This window comes from Gymnogyps californianus, chromosome 24 (assembly GCF_018139145.2).
Source record: "Gymnogyps californianus isolate 813 chromosome 24, ASM1813914v2, whole genome shotgun sequence".
NCBI classification, from domain to species: domain Eukaryota; kingdom Metazoa; phylum Chordata; class Aves; order Accipitriformes; family Cathartidae; genus Gymnogyps; species Gymnogyps californianus.
In genome coordinates this window covers 3,727,671-3,743,466 of record NC_059494.1, presented here as the reverse complement: position 1 = coordinate 3,743,466, position 15,796 = coordinate 3,727,671, and positions in this window count along the sequence as shown.

The window sequence follows — 15,796 nt, the reverse complement described above, 5'->3', positions numbered from 1 at the left end:
CCCGGCGGTGCGGGGCCAGGGCCGGGGCTCCGCTACGGGGCCGGGGGACGGCTCCGGGGGTCCCGGCGGAACCTCTTTCCCCCCCGAGGGAAAGCCCCGGGCTTCACCGCTTTTTATTTCACCGTGCGTCCCGTCCGAGCCCGGTGGGGTCGGATGCTGTCACCCCGCAAACGGGGCAGAACCGGGTCCTTTGGGCTTCCTCGGAGGATGCGAGGAGAGAGAGAGGAGAGGGGAGAGGCAGGATCCGGCCCCCGGCCGCCCACCTCCCGCTCGGTGTCGGGCCGGCCTTTGCGGCTGCCGAAGGAGTTTGCTTCATACTTGGAGACCGTCCCGCCACGCAGAAACACAAACACGGCGAGGGACGGCTCAGGGTGCAGTTTGTTCACAGAAGGGGGGGAAAATGCGTCCTGTCTAAATATTAGTTTAAGAAACGGAAGGATCTACGGCCGGGCTCTGTCTGCATCTGCAACCCCGTCACCTTCTCCCAGCTCCAGCTGCCAGCTTTCGGCCGCCGCCGAGCTGTGGTAACCATATCCAGAGCTTTGCAGGGGCTGGGAGGCGAATTTCACCCCGGCGTCGAGGGAGGGAATTTCCTACTCTTGCTGCGGTCTGTACGAAGGCTTTAAAAAAACAACCTAGACCTCAGATGTCTTTATTGCACATATATGGTAGCTTGTAGCCAGCACTGATTTAAATCCTATCGCTCCTTCGGGAGCCAATCCACAATTAGGCACTGGGTCGAGGGCATGGTTTATCGCAGTGGGAGAAGGGACTGATGGCTGTCGGAAGCGGCGTGTGAATCCTGGATGTGTGCTGAATTCCCAGGTCTGAAGCCAGGATCACCTGTGGATCCCAAATTCAAACTCTCATGTTTGTGGGTGCTCCTAAATTTAATGGCAGAAGCGGCCGAGATGCTGCATGGCACAGGGCGGAGAAATCAAGCAGGGAACGGGGGGTCTCTGTGCAAGATTTTAGGCGGCTTGAGCACTTGGGTTTGGTTTTTTAGCTGCTGGTTTTAACTGGGCCTTTGGTTCAGACCCAAATCTGCCCGCTGCGGCACTGACTCCGGGTTGCAAAGCAGAGCTAGCGATGCTGCGCCTGCGATTTGCTCTGGGCTGTGGCAGTGCCCCGGGTGTGAGCATCCTCGGTGTCACCACACAGCTGCCCGTCAGCCGGCGGCAGGCTGCGGGCTCGTCCTGCGCCTCCGTCCCCAGCAGGTCCAGGGCTGGGCTGGGCGGGGGGGGGAATGGAACTTTCCTGTTTCTACGTTTCAAGTTTTTAAATAGCGCTGGATCTCGAAGTGCTTGCTCAGTCCTGGTCTAGCTCGTGTGTTGCCTGGAGGAAGGAGCAGAGGAGGTGCAGCGCATCCCGATGCTGGCTGCAGGCACCCCGGGGGATGCTGGGCTGTCCCTCCTGCTTTGCAATCAGTCTGTGCGTGGTTGCAGCTACTCCGCAGCCGAATGCGGCACCAGGGCCAGGCTCCTCCTGGGCTGCACAGCCACAGGATTTGCAAGGGCAAGGGGAGAGCCCAGCGCCTTCCAGGCCTCCTGGCATCCAGCCCCTGGGCTGGAAATAAAAGGAGGGGTCCAGTCTGCTGTGACACAGCCCGGGGGGGACATGCAGGTCCTGGCACTGCTCCGGTGTCCCTTCTCCCTGGGAGGTGGGCACCCCTGGGTGCCTGTGCCGAGGGAGGCCTGGGTGGTGCTGGGTGCTGGAGCAGACCTGGCTGTGGCTGCACTGGGTGCCCTCCCACGGTGCAGATGTGAATCGCAGCGCTCCGCTCGGCCATCTCCCTGCTCGCCCAGTGAAAGGCCCCTCCGAGGCTGCTCTCCTACGGCTGTGCCAGGCTCGGGGGCTCCAGGGCATGCTTTTAAGGTTGATTTCCACCTTTGGGGAACTGCAAGGGAGGATCTAAGTTTTGCAATATCCATTTTTTGAGGTCAAGGTACCTTCTCATGTGGCCCTAAACACAGCCTAGCCGTAGCATGGCCAGAGCAGGCGTCACCTTGGCTGTCCCCAGCGCAGCATGCCACACACGCGCCCGGCGCGGTGGCATTCAGCACCCAGGGCAGGCAGCTTCCTATCCAGGAGAGCCCCATCCTGGGACGTGCTGAGCCACGCCGTGCCCACGCAGGGGTGGGCTTGGGGGGGGGTCACAAAGAGCCGACAGCTGCCTGTTGATGTCAGCCCCTGCCTACAGAGCATCTCACGGTACCCAGCGGGGCTGAGCCTCGGCGGAGAGGGAGATGCTGAGAGGAGGGGGGGTCCGGGGGCCCCGCCTGGGTGCCCGTTGCAGGAGGTGCAGTAATGCAGCTCAGGACTGGTGTGTGTTTTACTGATGTGGTTTTTTTTTTCCCCCTGGTGCTGCAGGCGATTTCATTGCTGATCTAAGCTAAAGCACATGTGCACAGTCCCACTTCCAGGACCCTTGCTAAGCCCAGCTGGGGCAGCAGGATGTGGTCCCGCTCCGGCAGCTTCCAGGACTCAGCATGGGTGGGGAGGAGGTGAGGACCCAGGTGCCAGCCGGCCCCTCCACTCCCACTGTGCCAGGGATCACTTGGCATCCCAGGAGCGCTGCCGCAGCGATGCAGCCATGGGGCGGACCAGTCCCTCGGTCAGGGCGAGCCGTCTGCTCCAGCTCCATCGTTAGCTGGTTGGACTGGAGAAATCCCACCCAACCCAACTTTTTCTGGGATTTGGCCAGTTTGGAGTAGTCTTTCCCCATTAAACCGGGGAGGAGAGGAAGAGAAACCCAAACTTGCTCCCTCCTGGTTGTGCCGGGCGTGGTGCAGAGATGCTGTCGTGTGAAGGAGCATCCTGAGAGTGTAGGAACGAAGCAACCCCCTCTGCAATCGCCCTGGGAAGGGAAATGCCACGAGCAGTTTCGTTCCCATTGCTGCTTTGTCACGAAACCCGAAACGGGCTCACTTTGTAACTCAGCATCCAAAGAGCTAAATTGAAACAATCTATTTGCCACCGCGTTGTTCTCGAACGACGACAAAAAAGCATTTCCTTCTGCAGCTGTTCAAAGGCCGCGTCGCCAGCACGTCAGTCCCCTAATAAGCAATGTCAGCCACATCAACGCTGGTTTTCATGAAATGTTTTGATTTTGATAGAACCACTTTTTTTTCTTTTTTTTTTCCAGCAGAAAAGGTTTCCTTTGAACTTTGTCCAAACCAAGTGTATAAGGGGATGGATGGTAGCTGCCTGGAGGGAGGCAGGGCAGCCCTGCCCGGCCCTTGCTGGGGGAAGGCAGTGCTCCGAGGGGCCAGCATCCCTGCACAGCCCTGGCACAGCAGGGGAGGGGAAGCTCCCTTCCCAAGAGGGCAAGTTCCTCCTTTAGCATCACTCCCAGGCTGCAATAATCCATGGCAGGAATTGCATTTTTTTCTATTTCAGCAGCTTTTTTGCAGTGCAGGGACCTGGCTGCATGGTGCTTGGGACAGGGCGATAAATCCCATCCGTGAGCTCTCCTGGGTGATGCCCGGTGCTGAGCAAGGAGATCATGCGTAAGCAGGGTCCAGGCTTGCAGGGTTTGCTGTAACGGGGCTCCGGGCTTTAGGGACCCCCTTGATTTCATCTTGGCCTGTTTTTTTCCAGGCCGCGGCAGAGGGGTGAGGTGGTTGTAAGCCCACCCCCAGTCCTTCCCAGGGAGAAAAATGTGTCCCTGAAGGAACCAAATGAATGCCAATTTTTGAAACCTATTTAAAGGAAGCAAATAGGCCGGGATTTTGGGGATGGATAGAGCAAAGAGCCATCACTGGGGGCTCTCGGGGGCTGGAGAGGGCTGGCAGCCCACCACCCTTGCTGTCTCCAGGCCATGGCAGTTCCAGGGGCATCCAGGAGTCAACAAACGCGTTTTGGTCGAGTCCCGGGGATGAGAACCGCTTTTGCCCCGTCTTTGCCGTCTCTGGGTCTCGCTTGCGATGGCAGAGCTGTTTGCAAAAGCATTGAGCGCTCGCATCGCTGACCAGGGCCACGGGCCTCTGCACAGCTTGTGGTGGCTTTTTTGCCTTTAATAATGTTGGTTTTGGCTGTGCTCTGACGGAGCTGGCTGGGAGCACGGGGTGTATTTATTGCTGGCTGTTGTTGCTCCTTGACCCTCCCCTATAAAACACCGAGGCTGTTGGACTTGGTGAAGGTGGCTGGTGGCCGAAGACCTCTTGGCACCCTAAAATGGGGCAGAGCCCCCAGTCCTGCTGCCCGGGCAGCCTTGTGTTGCGCTCCCGGAGCAGAGCAGGGTCAGCTCGTCCCTGTGCCACTGACCACAGGGCTGCAAGCCAAAATCCCGAATCCTTGTGGGCTCCATCGTGGTCCCTGAGCAGCTCTGGGCTGCAGCCAGCAGAGCTGTACTGGGAGGAACAGGCAGGGGATGGTCCCAGCAAGGTGCTGGAGTGGCCTTTTGGCTTTTCCTTGGGGTTTTCCCTCTCTGCTGCCTTCCCCATGACAGGCAGGGATGCTGTGCCCTCGTGCAACACGGTGGGACCAAAGCCAGCCAAAGCCTTGGGTATGAACCAAAACATCTTCATCCCCTCAAGCAGGTGCTGCATCCCACCCGGGAACACCAGTCCCGTCCCTCCAGGGTGTCCCCGAGGAAAGGCTCGCCTCTGATTTAATAGGGCAGCTGCTGCCTTCATTAAGTCGTGCTGGCTTATTAAGAGCACATTTTTGAGGCTTAGCAGCTCCACGGAGCTGTCTGGGAGGGACGGTGCCAGCGGCAGAGCCGCCGCACGTGGCAGGAGGACGCGGGAGGCGGCCGCTGGCAGCAACGCTCCGCCGAGCTGAGCCGAGCTGGGCTGGGTGCCGGCGGCATCGCCCCGCTGCCCCGAACCGGCGGGGGGGACGCGCCTGTTTAATGCCCAAGGGCAGTTTGGGGGGGGCTGAAGGAGAGGCTGGAAGGACCCAGCCAAGATTTGGGTGGCACGAGCCCTCTGAGCACAGGCGGAGAGGGGACACGTAGGCACGAAGGGACAGTGATGTCCGGCTGTGCCCTGGCAAAGCATCACTTGCGGTAGGATCTCCCCGGCAGAGGACTGACAGGGAGGAGAGGGGGGTCTGGCCCCCGCCTGTCTCCAGGAGCAGATCTGATTGATCTTTTCCATCCCCAAACACCGGCACAGGAGTTGCGGTGGGACGGGCTACGCCGGCCATGGGCGATGGAGGAGAGGTGGCATCGGCGTGCCGGCCCAGGGCTCCCCACCGGGACGGGGATGACGGTGGGGTGTAGGGCTTGGCTGTGCCTGCCAGCTCCGCTCCTGCAGGCAGCGGGCGAGGAGATGCGCAGCAATCCGTCTTCTTACTGGAGCTCTTCCTTCAGCCACGCCATTATCTTCCAGCAGCGCTTTCTTTAAGTTCCTGTTGCTCCGAGCAGTGCTGGCGGGTCCCGCTGCAACCTCTGGGCTGGGGAAGGTGGAAAAGTGGCAGAAAAGGGGCAGATTGCCCCTGCCCGCATTACCCCGCGGTCCTGCCCTCACCTCGCTGCTGGCGTCGGCTCCTCCGCAGGAGCACGGGCAGGATTTGGGCGGCCGCGCTCCGATTGCAAAGAACGTTTTATGGCAGCGCAGAGCACACCACACCATCGGTTGGGGGAAGGAAAAACAATCCTGATCTCTTATCCACAAGCTCGATCGGATCCGATCTGCAGTTGCGGGAGACGGGCAGGAAGGGCAGTGCCTCCGCAGCTCTCCCACACCGATGTCCTGGGATCACTCGGGTGTGATCAGAGGGCTCAGAGGGCAAAACTTTGCTTTTTTGGAAGCTGCGTGGCTCTTCCATGCGGAAAGCCTCCGGTCCCTGAGGGCATCCCAAGCGGGTTTTCCCCGCAGCGACAGGAAAGCTCGGGGAACTCATCCGTCTGCGTCAGCATGATGCTGCGCCACCATATCGGCATCTCTGCATGCAAAGGCCCGGTGACTCTGACCCGCTGCCTTTTGGAAACCCTCCAGCTATTCCTGTCATCTCCAGCCCTCTTTATCCCAAGCATCTCCCAGTTTTGAACTTCCACCACCCAAAATCTCCATTCCCAGCCCACTGCTGTTGCTGTCTCGGGAGGAATTTCTCATTTGCTCGCTCTGGAGCAGCGCTAAGTGGTTCAATATGTCGGCGGTTGCTGCTGGAGTCGGACAGTAAATGCTAATGGGATATTAGGCTGTGCACCGTCCAAAACCCACTGGAAGGTTTTAGTGCAAATTGGATTTGCAAACCTCTCTCGGGTCTCTCTGCCCTTAGCAAAGCGCTGTAATCCCCGGCGGGCGCCTTGACAAGCCGGCTCCTTCTCTGCAAAAAGAAATTCAATATATATAGCGAAAGGAGGAGGGAAGATACGGGGCATTTCCCATTGCCGGGCTGGAGGTGGCATCGGCATCACCTGCGCTTCTTGGTCTGGGTGCTGTTGAGGGATGCGGATGGGTGCTGTTGAGGGATGCAGATGGGTGCTCATCCCTCGCGGGGCACCTGGGGGCTGTAACTCCCCCGGCCTGCCCCCGGCCCGGCTCGTTTCTGGCTCAGCCTGTCCTGCTTGCAGGGATGCTGGGTTAGGGCAGGATCTCTTTCTCTGGGGATGAGAACAGGAATTATTACGGTGGGAGCTGAAGGGACCGTGCCAGCCCACCGGGGACACGTGGAAAAGCCAGAGGTGGCCGCTCTGCTCCCACAGGTGCCCTGGAAAAATGGGGAATTAATACCCGGAGTCCTTCAAGGGCCATCGTGCTCCCACGGCATTTTTGCAAAGGGGTAACTGAGGCACGCTGCGGCACAGCGACCTCCTCCTGGGGATTTGGGGGAGCTGGAGTGTGCCGCGACGCCGACCAAATCCACAAAGAAGGAAAACCCTGCAAAACAGGGAAGGCGAAAGTGGCCAAAGCCGCTGTGTGGGAGGAGGTGATGCTTTTACGGCAGCCCTCTTGCCCTCCTGCCTCTGTCGTGTTTTTCCCTCCCGGATCCCACTGAGGGCTTTTCCTTTCTTGGGAAAAAAGGAGATCTTGCCCCCAGCGCACCCGTGGCAGCTCACAGATAGCAGCGGTGTCGAAACCGGCCCAGAGGAAAGCACATCTGGGGCCTGGGCTCCGTCTCGCTGCCAAAATTTAAGCTTTTAACCCTATTTCCTGAGGCACTGGGATTGTTCAAACAAGCCACAGTAATTAGTTTCCTCCGACAAACCGCCCCTTTTTGGCATCGTGCGGTTATTTAGTGCATGGGGGGGTGGTTTGTCACTCCAAAAAAGAAAAAAAATTGACGTTCAGACTTCAGGTTTCAGCATGAGGGGGAAATTTTGGGCTGGAGAAACTGGTGTCGGGCAGTACATAATGCTGCCGCTTGCCAGCACACCAGCACCCATGGGTGCCCAGCACTGGCGGGGGGTGGGTCTTGCTTGTGCTTTTTTTTTTTTCAGCTGGAGTTATCCCTGATTTCCTGCAGGGCTACAGAAACCGTCCTGGGTTCGGTGGGATTTCAAATGATATATTTTTATTTTCTCTGCCCATCAGCAAATGGGATTTGGCTGCATCAGTGGCGTTTTTTTGCAGTTTTTATTCCCACCTCGTTCCCCGTTACGGCGTCATTTCGCGTCGTGCCACAAGCCACGCTCTCTGCTCCAGCTGACGCGCCGAGTGATACCATCCTAAAGCATTTTATCGTAATCTTATCTCTAATTACTCATCTCTTATCGTAAACGGCAGCTCTTGCTGCTGCTTAGAACTGACTGAATTGGCTTATAAAGGTTTTTGGGTTGCTGTAGCCTTGCTGACCTCGGCGAAGCAGTCGCGCCTTGTCAGGGTCAGTAGGGACATGCAGCCGCCGGGCTGGGGACTGGCACGTGCTGGAAACCCGGAGCTGGGGACCACACCACCCATGTCCAACCAGCTAGGATTTTTAAACGCTTTGGCTGATTTTTAGCTAGGAAGAGGAAGAGAGATCCCCAAAATGTGATGTTTTCAATGATTTTTTTGCAGAACTGGGCCATGAGGAGTGTTGGGGGTGCAGGTCTCGGCCAGGTCCTGCCGGACCGCTGTGCAGGCACCACCCGGGTGTCCCCGAGCCGGCCGGGCAGGGTGAACGCTGCAGTGAGTCGTGCTGCATTTAAACCGCTTTTTTTTTTTTTTTAGTGCTGATTTATATTGCAGCTGCGTTTCTGCCTCCGTCGTGCCCCGGTGAGTGACGGAAAGAGTGGCAAGGACGGAGCGGCAGGGTGGGAGACGAGAGCAGCCAAGGCTGGAGGGAAAGCAGCATCTTTATTTGCCCTCGCAGGGATTAGTTAAGCTCAGCCGGGGCTGAGCCAGTCCCAACGGGGGGACCCGGCAGGACACCGCGGCAGAAATCACCGCGCCGCCGTGCTCGGATCCACGTCTGCAGCGTGATTCCTCCCCGCCGGGCGCCCGCTGCATATCCCCTGTTAATTAATGACATGAAAGCCCGCGCGGGACCTCCAGGGAAGGAATCAAAGACGCCAGCGCTGCCTCCCAGGGCGCGGATGTGTCCCGCGGGGCCGCCTGCCTCCCCACAGCCCCGCGCCGTGCCGGGGCGCACGCCAGATGGTGAGAGCATATATGCCACGGGAGACGGTGAGATCGGCCGGTGCCATCCCGGCATCCGGCTCGTGAGGACTCCTTGGAGGAGTCCAGCCCCAAAATGGCTCTGAGTGGGGCTGGCTCTGCTCCGGGTGGCGGGGCAGGGGGAGGCGAGCGGGTCGTGGCCCCGGGGTTTCTGGGCTGGGGGCACCGGAGCGGTGCCAGGCGCTGCACAGGGCACTGGCACTGGGTTTTTCATCCCGGTGGGTTTGGCTTCTCCTGCCCATGCAAGCCGGCACGGCTCGGGGAGGCCGGATGCTGTCCCCCGCCATGCAGGGACGGCTCTTCAAGGTGCCGCCTTGGCCATGGCACAAATTGGGATTTTCCTCCCCTGTGCTCCATCTCCTCCTGGCAGAGCTCCCAAACCCCCTTGCTGGCAGCGTTTGCTCCGTTCCCAGCGGCGCCGTGGGCTCCCCCAGCTCAGGGACCCGGGACAGGGCAGCTCCTCCTTGGAGCGGGGCTCTGGCCATGCCGTGGGGGCTGCGGGGCGTCCTATGCCGGCTCGCTCCCAGCTCCACGGCCCATGGGGAGAAGATGATGCCCTTTGGTGAGGCACATTGCCGGAGGTGCCTAGGGATGCGGGATGCGTGTATGACTCAGATGAGTTAATGTACCCGAAATTCCTGCCACCTCCCGGTGCCATCTCCGGTGCTCAGCCCGTCTGCCTTTGAGCTGGTTTGGCTCCCCGAAGTCCGAAATGAGGGAAATGGTGGGAATCTGGATGGGGCCAAGAGCGGGGCTGCTCCGTCTGATGGCAACTACTCGGGCTCAGCTCAGCAGGGCTGGAAAGCTGCGCCCCAACCTCGCTGCTCACGTTGAGACGCAGCATCCCAGCTGTGGCAACGCCGTGAAATCTTCCTTCTCCAGCCACAACCTGGAGCATGGCGTGGCCATCACCCCCCGGCATCGCCTGCGGCACCGCAGGGCGCACATGCCCTTCGCAAATCCTTCGGCTGTGTCGCACGGGCTTGGTGAGGACTTATTTTTCTTATTATTTTTATCGTGATGATGGGGTTGTGGGTTTTTTGTTGGTTTTTTTGTTGGTTTTTTTTTTTTTTACCCAGCTGTTTGGAGAGATGTAAACCAAACCCGCCGTAATTCAGCCTGAATGTAAATGTCATGTCAGCGTGGGAACGGCGCAGCTTGCCGATGGTTGGCGTGCTCAGCCGAGGGGCTCCCCGCGCCGCCGGGAACGCTGATGCTCCCCCCGCCCTGCCGCGGCCCCTTCTCCCCCTCCACCATCCCGCGGGTCCGGGACCGGCTCTGCCGCTGCCGTTTCCTCGCTGGGGCCGTGCCGAGCGGCTGCAGCCAGGAGGGGCTTTGGCGGTCGCTCCAAAAGGCTTTCCCAGAGGAGCCGGGCTGCGGCGGGGAGCCCGGGGATGAGGATCTGGCTCATTTGTGGTTGGCCCTTTTGGGGGGGGACCGGGGAAAGCTGGGGCTGCGGGAAGAGCTTTGGAGTTTCTCGCGTTGGGCTGGTTTTCACTTAGGCAAAGCAGAACCATGTGTCCCATGCTCGGCTCTGGTTTTGCTTACGGGGGAGCGGGGAGAGCTGGGGAGGGGAGGAAGGCGGCGCAGGGACGAGCCAGCGCTGTGGGGCCGTGGGACGCGCCGTGGCCATCATCGCTCTTGGCATTCACAGCACGAGGCTGTGCCGCCGTGCCGGGGTGGGAGAGGCACCGGCGAGAATGCGGGTGCCGCTGCCCCGTGTCCCCAGCCAAGGGGATGTCTGCACTGAGATGGTGGCACTCCGTGTCCCTGGAGCAACCTCTGGAGCAGAGCTGGAGATGGGGACATCATTGTCTTTCTTCCCCTCCTTTATACACCCACTTACTGTCAAAAGAACAGGAAAACCCAACAGTTCAACTCGGATCAGGGTCTGGGGCTTTTTTCTTTTCAATGCTCCCCATTTTGGGGCCAGTTTTGCCATTTTGGGGCTGGTTTGACCCTGGGGCATTGGCCATCCCGCTGCAGGCTCTGGTACTCTCAGCGCAGCATCCGCCCTGGTCGGGGGTGTCAGACACACCGGTGCTCTTCGGGGGAGGTTCAATTCCCAAAAAAGCATGTCAGGAGCTTGCGATAAGTTTGGGGGGAAAGTCTGCCCAGGCAGTCTCTCTGCCACCCCTGTCCCCTCCGGGACCGGCCGGCCAACCGACCGTCCTCCGAGCAGGACCAGGCGTTGAGCCGGAGGCTGCTGCTGGAGGAGCCGCTTTTCAGCAGCCCCTGGGGCTGCTTCACCGTGAGCTTGGATGGAAATTGTTTAATTCCTGCGAGGTGAGTCATGAGGAGCCAGGATTTCAAAGCAGCTTGGCTCCCATGTAAGGCACTAAAATAAACAGTGTGTGGCAGGTGGAAGCTCTCTCTAATGTCCCGTCGAGGCCTTCGTCTTTCCAAGTGGTTTGTGTTGCCAAAAAAACCTCGGCCACTCCGTGGCCTCATCCATTCTTGCGGCGTGGCTGAGGCCGAGCGCTTGAAAATAATGAGTCAATGCCCGGAAGCATGAATCGACTGAAAATTTATGACACACTTATATTATAATGTCTTTTGGGTTCTCTGCGTTCTGGGCTTTGAAGCGTCAGAACTGAAAGTTTTCGCGTCTTCTCCTTCCCCTTCCAGCAAGGAGGATTTAGGGTAAAAAAAAAATAAAACTCTGCTTTTCCCCCATCATCTCGTGACTCCAGGAGCTGGGGCTTTAAGGAGTCAGCAGATATTGGAAACAAATCCTAAGAGTCTGCTTGAAAAATTGGGAATGGGTTAGAAAAAAAAGAACGATGAGAAAAACCGAGAGCGTGAAAAGCGAGGGAAGTCCGAGAAGCCCGAAATGCTCCGTTTTTGTGAGCGAAGGTAACGCATCTGCGGGGAAGGGGCCGCTGCTTTCTGATTTAGCAGGAAAAGGCAGCGGAAACGCCGACACTCAGGGGCTGAAGTGAAGAAAACAACTAGAAATGAGACTCGATTGATTTGACTTTTTTTTTTTTTTTTTTTTTTTTTGCTGAACAGTGAGGGTAATCAAGCCTTGGAAAAGTTTACTTAGGGCCACGGGGTGGATTTGTTGGATCCCCTTCGAAAAGAAAGACGAGAGGCACGAGGAGCTCGTGGAGGGTTTTGGGAGAGGATCTGCAGCCGTGGGGGGAGCCAAGATAATCAACTTGCTCCCTCCAGACTAAGCGATGGGAGTTGGCCGTGCTGCTGGTTGTTGTTTTTCCTTAAGATTCCCAGTTCTTCGGAACACGGAGTGGTTTTTCCTCTGCCTGGAAAGCAGCGAGCCCCTGGCAGGAGCTGGTTCCAGTGGGGATGAGAGCGGGGCAGGTGACGGCGGAGGGGGCTGCCGGAGCAAAGGCTTCGTGCCGGAGCGATTTTAGTGCTGGGCTCCTGCAAAACGGGGCTGGTTTTGGGGCTGTCCGGCAGGGAAGGGTTTTCTCCTGCGGGATTGAGTTTCCCACTTGGCAGCAGGCATGGCACGGCTAGACAGTTCTGATCGCATTAATGGATTATCAGGAGAATGCAGGAAAACAGGGAGCTTTCGGGCTCTTCGCCAGAAGAAAAGCCGAGCGCAAACTTTGGCCTTTCATCAAGCCAGGGAGGATCCCTGGGTCCCTCCCCGGGATGTAATGCGGCTGCGAGCACCCAAACCCCGCCAGGACTCAGCCCAAAAGCCCCCTCGCAGCAAACCCGGGGCACGGACCCATGGAACACGGGTGGCGTGGCTTCGATGGGTGTATTTTGGGGCTGGAGGAAATGCACAGCCACAGCCGGTGGCAGAGGGTGACTCGTAAAGCTGTGATGGCTCGCTGGGTTTTGGCTCCCAGAGATGCGTGGTAAGAGCCAAGCAGGGTGCCCGGCATAGCCGTACTTGCCCGTTTGCCCTGTGAAAAGAGGGATTTTTGTGCTGGCAGAGGAGGCTGTGCGAGGACCGGGCGTCCTCGGGTGAGACTGCACCCCTCTGCGAGCCCTCCTGCCCCCTACACTCCCCATCGGTCCCTTGGCACACCCTCGCAGCCATGTTTTTGCACCTACAGCTCCTGTGGCACCCCAAAGCCCTCGGTTTGCTGGGTTCCTCCATCCCCTGCAGAAAGAGGGGGCAAAGCTGGAGCAGCCTTGTGCCCCCCAGCCCGGCATGTCAGCCGCCCGCCTCTGCCTTGCAGCCAAACCCCGTCCCCACCACCCCATCCCCACCCATGCCATGCACTCTCCTTTTTCCAAAATTGCTTTAGGCAAGAGGGACGGGCCACTAGTGTGGATTTAATGGGTGATTTTTTCGAGATCTGGGTGCCAGTCGAGGTAGCCTGAGTGGCAGGGCTGCCTCCTGGCCCTGGGAATGTGGGATATCCATCCTGCCGTGCCAAGCCCGGAGCTGGCGACGCAGGGAGACGGCTGCACCTTTGCATTGTGGAGTAGCTGCGATGAGACCGGAGCAAAGAGCAGCAGCAATGAGACTCAGCACTGCGTGATCCGGGCTGGGAAGACCCTGGTGTTTCCTTGCTGGAGGCTCACTGTGCCAGCGGGAGCAAGACTTGGACACATCAACACTCAGACTCAGACTAGATATGAGGAAGGAATTTTTTACGCTGAGGGTGGTGAAACACTGGCACAGGTTGCCCAGAGAGGTGGGAGATGCCCCATCCCTGGAAACATTCAAGGTCAGGTTGGACGGGGCTCTGAGCAACCCAATCTAGTTGAAGATGTCCCTGCTCGTGGCAGGGGGTTGGACTAGATGGCCTTTGAAGGTCCCTTCCAACCCAAACCATTCTGTGAGTCTACGATTCTATGGACACTTGCCCCACCAGATGCTGAGCAATAGCCGTAGGCAACTTTTTCACAGCAGCCTGGCATTGCTGGCAAACACTCGAGGTGTGGAGGTTTGGCCCTGGGTCCCCTTCCCCACGGCAGCCCGGCACCACTCAGCATGGCCGGAGCTGTCGTTGGGTCTCGCCAGCTGCCGGCTTCGCCCGTTTCAGCTCCTTGCAAATGCTTTGCACGCTCGTGTGCAAACTGCTGCCTCCAGGCAGCTCAGGGTGCACGGTGCGTCGCAGGGCACGGGCACCTTTGGGTGCAGGTCTGCACCTGGGGAGGTTTTGGGGATGGGGGATGCGGGATGGGGCTGAGCCGGTGGGGCTGTACCCAGTGTGTCTAAACAGAGCAGCAGGAGAGCCCTGCAGTGATGCCTGCAGTGGCAGGTCCAGGGGAGCACGTGTCAAACCCCTTGTGATTATTTATCTTTGCTGGGAGTGGATTTAAAATACGTGGAAAGCAGCAGGATGGGAGGGCACAGCTCGAACATCGTCCCGGGTGAGTCACAGCTGTGATTCCTGTGTGCGTGTGTGTGTTTTTCCTTTCTCCTCACCCCGGACTTCAGCTTTCCCCACAGGTTGGCACATGTGGTCTGTGGCTTTTTGGAGCAAGAGAAACCGAAGGCAAAGCCTGGAATAATTTTTTTTTATTGTTTTGCACGTTGGAGCTGGGGTTTTAGTCTTTTGAAAGGTCACCGGCGAGCGGGTGGGGGCCAAAATTACTGGCTGCCGAAATAAGAGGCTTTTTTATAGGACGTGCAGCGAGTCTGAAACCGCTCTCCTAAAATTTTATGGGCTTTACAGTAAGCCAGAGGCCCTTCTTCAGGTGGACGGATCGAGTGTCGCAGCCTTGCTCCGTCGCAGCCCTTTCCTCCCCGGCGCAGGGCGAAGGGAGCTGAGCCCCCCGGGAGCAGCTCGGGAGGCGACGATGAAGGTTGAGCTCTAGGTCGCGTGTGATCCCATTGCTGGTTGTCCACCGCGGTATTCACCTCCCAAAATGCCCGAACATCAGCTGCCAGCCGCTGCCAGCCAACACGTCACTGCGAGCGGGGTCCCTTCCCCACCTCCAAAACCCATGCCGTCTGCTTCACCTGAGGCTGCTATTTCTTCACGAGCCCTGCATTCCCCGAATTTTGCAAGCTGTCCAAGAACAAACTGCAATTTTCTCGGTCCTTCACCATTTAGCACCTATCCCCGCTGCCTTGCTGGGAACCGTTTGATGTCGGTGAGCGTTTTCCCTGCCTGTTCCCCACTCCTGCTCTTATCTCGGAGGAGAAATCTGAACTTAAGGCACCTAATTATGATGATGAATGTAGATGCAAGCACACCCAGCGGCCTCCATCACCCTCCCCGCGCCTGCAGGACGGGGAGACCGGCTCGACCTTGGCTCCGCGGGAGGAGAAGCGGCAGCAGACGGGGACGGCACCGTCCCCCTCCCGGTGCTCCTGACGTTCCCCACCAGCCGGCTGCAAACTCTCGACCCGACGCACGTTTTGCTGCCGGTGCTTATCGGCGCGGTGTCTCGGCCAGCTCCGCCGCTTTGTACCCCAGCGGGATTTCATGATCTTACCTCCTTATATGGCGAAACTATTCTTTTTCTAGCTTGGCATTGTTTATAGCCCAGTTGAAAATATTTAGACTCTGGCTGGGTTCTACAATTATCTTGTAACCTACAGGGCATATAATTACTGTTAGTTAATGTGCAATTATCTGCATCCTGTAAAATTGGTGCTGGCGATGAGGCAGCGTTCACAGCCCTTCTTCTTGTTTTCTACAATAACAGTAAAAGCGAACCTGTCAAATTCCATTTTAAAATAAACATTTTTTTTTTTCCCCTGGTAAATTCTATTTGGCAAATATTGCTAAACTGGGGTTGGTTGGTTTTTTTTTTTCCTTCTCTCTTTTTTTTTTTTCTTCCCCCGTGGAAAATTTATTTAAAAAGGAGAAATGTTTGGAGTTTGCAAGGAGCTGAAATAAAAAAAGGGGCCAGGAGGTGGCTGCAAGTCCGTGCCACTTTCCAGAGCCTGTCTTTGAGGGGGGTTTAATGGCTGACGGCCCGTTGACAGGAGCACGGACCCCATTCCCCGCTGCCCCACCCGGCTGCAGGGTCAGTTGTAAAATCCCACCAGATCCAATCTGCTTTGGATGGAGAAATTGAATGGCGAAAGGTAAGGGCCCAGCTCGCCGGCGAGGGAAATCCCAGCGGGGGTTTCTTTATGCTTTGAGAAACCGCTGGGCTGCAACCCCGGATGATCTGCACGGCCGAGGTGCCCGGTCCCACGGCGAGCCTTGCAGCCGCACTGGGACGGTCCAGCCGCCCCGTTCATTTTTTCCTGAAGTTTTCATGATTTTGGCTGGTTTTGATGGAGCTGCCGCAGCGGTGCGCCAGCGGGGAGGGATCTGGGTGCCGGTTGAGCATCTAGGTGAGAGGATGGCAGGAGCGGA